The sequence below is a fragment of the Andrographis paniculata genome, unplaced genomic scaffold, assembly GCF_009805555.1.
Source record: "Andrographis paniculata isolate CXL003 unplaced genomic scaffold, ASM980555v1 Contig78END, whole genome shotgun sequence".
Lineage (NCBI taxonomy): Eukaryota > Viridiplantae > Streptophyta > Magnoliopsida > Lamiales > Acanthaceae > Andrographis > Andrographis paniculata.
In genome coordinates, this window is record NW_026137615.1 from 115,241 (window position 1) to 119,194 (window position 3,954).

Consider the following 3,954-nt stretch of genomic DNA (forward strand, 5'->3'; position numbering starts at 1 on the left):
TTTTTTATTTTTTTAATTATATTTTTGTGGCAAATTATGTAACTGTTTTGATATATAATTATTTTATAGCAAAATTTTGTAGCTATATCAATGTTTCCTAACTCGGAGACGAACGTCGTTTTATTTTTTAGAACATTGCACCACGAACCGGAGGCACTACGGGGGTGTATTCGTTTTCATAGAAAGAGATTCTACCTCGACTCGACGTAAATATCGAATTTATTTTGATAAAATATTATTGATTATCGAATATATCTCGATAAATTATTGTGAGGATTATCGAATTTACTTCGATAAAATTATTGTGATTATCTTATTTATTTTGATAAAAATGTCTTGATTATTGAATTTATTTCGATTTATTTTGATTATCAATTTATTTTGATAAATTATTTTCATATTGAATTTTATTTTTCGATAATTATTTGATATTCTCGTGACATAAAATCTCTGTAGCAATCTGAAAATTGAATATTTTGATATATTGCGAGTCTATCAAATTGGCAACATCATATATGTTGCCACAATTCGAGTGTAGGCACATCCGTTGTTGATGTTTCCACTGTCACTACTAGAAAATGACCTATTTATAGCGGGTTTCTCATCCGTAACAATAGCTCCGAAACAACTAGTGGTTTTTGTAACGAAATATGTCGTGACAAAATGTTTTTTACTTTGGTCAATGTTTTATTTTTTTGTTACAGTAATTTGTTCGTAACAAATAAAAATGTTACAATATGTTGTTCTAAATGTATTTGTTGCGCTTGTCATCCAAACAAAAAATTCAAAGAAAATATTTTTAATAAAAATATAAAAATATTCGTCCTATTAAAAAAAATATCCCAAATTAGAAATAAGAAATATATCAAAAAATATACTATTAAAATATAAAAAAAAAAACTCTAAATTTATGTATGTATATATATATTTAAAACAAAATCAAATTTGTAAAGCATTAAATAATCACCATTCTATCTCTTATTCAAATATTATAATTATAAAAAAGATGATATAAAATTATTTTAAAAATAACTAAATAAATAAAAAACTAAAAAACTTTTCACACATATATTATATTATATAATATAGATTACAGCCCTCTCCCTCACTCTCCCTCTAGTTCCGACACTTTGTCGATTTCGGTTCATCTCTGCCTGCTCCGATCTTCCCTGCGATCCACCATGAATCTCCGTCTCTGAGCCGCCCCGATGCCATGGGAACTTTCGCAGACAGAAGAAGACCAGCAACATCATGCGCTGGCTAAAGAAAAGTGAAGGTATTTTAACGATTTATAGCTATTTTAAATTGATTTAGGTTACTTGAAATGCATTGGAACTTCCTGTCATCAGTTTTGGGTGATTGCAGCATAATGAGAATTACAAACACAATTTTCATTGGTGGAATTGCACTCTACTATGTTCGTCTTTCTATTCTCTCATATGTTACAGTTTGGATCCTTGGCTTGTTTAATTTTGTGTGATAGTTTAATAATTTTTGCATTATTTGTGTTTCTGTATTGTGGAATGGAATGTCTTTTTTATGAATCAATGATTCTAGATTGCAAAAATGCAACAATAGATTCTAAGATGAGAAATTTTGCAGATTTAGATATGTATATTTTTTTAAGTAGGTAGATTTAAATCAATTGCCTTGTTCTATGGATTGCTCCCATACTAAGAGAGCTGGCCTTGGTTTGGCATAGCATGCACCATCATTTTGACATTGTAAATTTAAAGTGCTATAATATCCTAAAGTAAAGTTCATATAGGAGATTAATTAGTTTTATCACACTAAATTCTTTTTTGTTACAATGTGCATATATATATATATATATGACTGTAAATGAAATTATAGTATCTTTGATTTCACAAGTTGTCTCTCTATATATATTAATCCTCTGAAATTTTTATGCACGTGTTTCAAAATGGCTCCAAGAATTTCCAAGAAACTATGTTGTCCACCATCATTATCTCCCTCGTGATTTACTTGAAGTGCTATCATTATGTCTTCATGATATAGCTGAAGCTTTTTTAAAGTTCCTATCCATTACAGCAAATTTAAAATGATGTTGTAGCATTATTTATATGACTGGTATGTTGATATAATCACAATCAATTCCTACGGTATTGCTCTTGGGAACTCAGAGGCCGACTTACATAGCAAATCTTTTTTTCTTAAGTTAATGGTATTATTGAGATTCTGGCACTCAGGGAGTCAGTATCGGATTCCTGGAGGATTTGGTCAACTCATTTATTGTCACGTGGTTACGAAAGTAATTTGCTACCAACATGACCCATATTTTAAAAATGACATTCATAAGATTTCTATTGTTGTTTGTTTATGCTTATTTATTGAAGTAATTCATTTTGCACTGTCAATACCTATTTGCTTATATAACCTGTGAAGCACACCTACTTGCTATGCTTATTAATTGCTTGTAATGCAAGCAATGGTGCAACCAATATTATGGTATTTTAATGTTTCTTATATAACCTCTAAAGTACACCTACTTGCTATACTTATTAATTGCTTGTAATGCAAGCAATGGTGCAACCAATATTATGGTATTTTAATGGTTCTTGAGTCTCTGTAGAATCAAATAATGTAATCTATTTTTGTCCCTTCACACATAATGCGCTTGCAATCTTATGCTCTTTAAACTCAATCTTCCTTATAGGTTTAGCACCGATCCACAGACATCAATGGGGCTAGTGCAACATGAGGGTGGGCAATGTGGCGTGTTAGCTGCTATAGAGGTAATGGTTTATTTCTAATTTATCTATAAAGTAACAAATCTCAGTTAGAGAAATGGATAGTTCTAGTATATATATATATAGACACATACATATATACACACACTAAAAAAATGCAATGAAAGCAAAATTGTAAATTATTTTCTTTATTTCTAGTATATATATATATATATGCTTAATATGTTGTTCGTGCAACTGTAGACTTTTTTATTATTTGTTGTTAGACTTGCTTGTTTTTTTATAATTATTTCATATATGTTCTTTTTAAAGTATTTTTATCAACAAATATAGTGAAGTTCATAAAAATGTAATGGTAATGATGCTAAGACTTTCAAGTTGTTGGATATGAAAAGAAATTGGTGCAGCACCAGCTAACTCAATATCCAGACTTAAAATGAGTTGAGTATTGGGAAGACAAATTCAAAGCTTTTGATTTTGGGAGGTCATCAGATTGCCCACAGGTTTTGGAAAGATTATTACTCCAAGGTACTGACTAATTTATATGAATAATATATGCAATTCTGATATTCCTACAAAATATTTTAACAGGGCACGAAAGAGCTATCATTAAAGTGAAACGTAATGTATATGATTGATGGGTTTGTATTGTTGAGTTAAACAATTTTTGCCTTGATCGACAATTGTTATGCTGCATATTCAAAATATATAGGATTGAATGATGAGTTGTTGTCATAATAAATGAAAATGAAAGCAAATATGTTCTAGCATTGACCGTTTCAATGCTTTATCTTCTTGTTCCAATTTTTAAAATAATTTATATAATTCTTTTATGTTTTTATACTTCTTGTGATCCTATTTATCTTATTAGAGCTATAGAAGTGAAATGAGGCCTTTATTTGATCGTTATTGGGAGCAACATGATGACCATTTACTTCTTTCTAATGAATCTGAAAATATTTTTTTAGTTGTATTCTTGTCTTCTTTGTACGTCATCAATGTCATGCCATGGTTTAAATTTATGTAGTTAGATAATGTTTTATAATACCTCAGCTCGTAGAAGAAAAAGATAGGAGGGCCCTATGGAGAATGCCTTAATTCTATATTTGTTGATTCTACTGATATTTGTCTTGATTTGCTTAATTATTGTTTCATAGGTGCATGTATGGAAAATCATCAAATAAATATTATATATATTTGGGAGCTCTGGCTATAGCCTAGCTGAATCTATGGAAAAACAGCA

The 3,954-nt window shown here is 29.5% G+C and overlaps 1 long non-coding RNA gene across 1 annotated transcript; it reads left to right on the forward strand.

The window, feature by feature from the left end:
- The first annotated feature begins 1,148 nt into the window (after positions 1 to 1,148).
- On the forward strand, positions 1,149 to 3,399 carry LOC127239940 (uncharacterized). The gene is made up of 3 exons (XR_007836263.1): positions 1,149 to 1,276; positions 2,678 to 2,756; positions 3,107 to 3,399. It is a non-coding gene; the product is annotated as an uncharacterized LOC127239940 (long non-coding RNA).
- Positions 3,400 to 3,954: the final 555 nt, after the last annotated feature.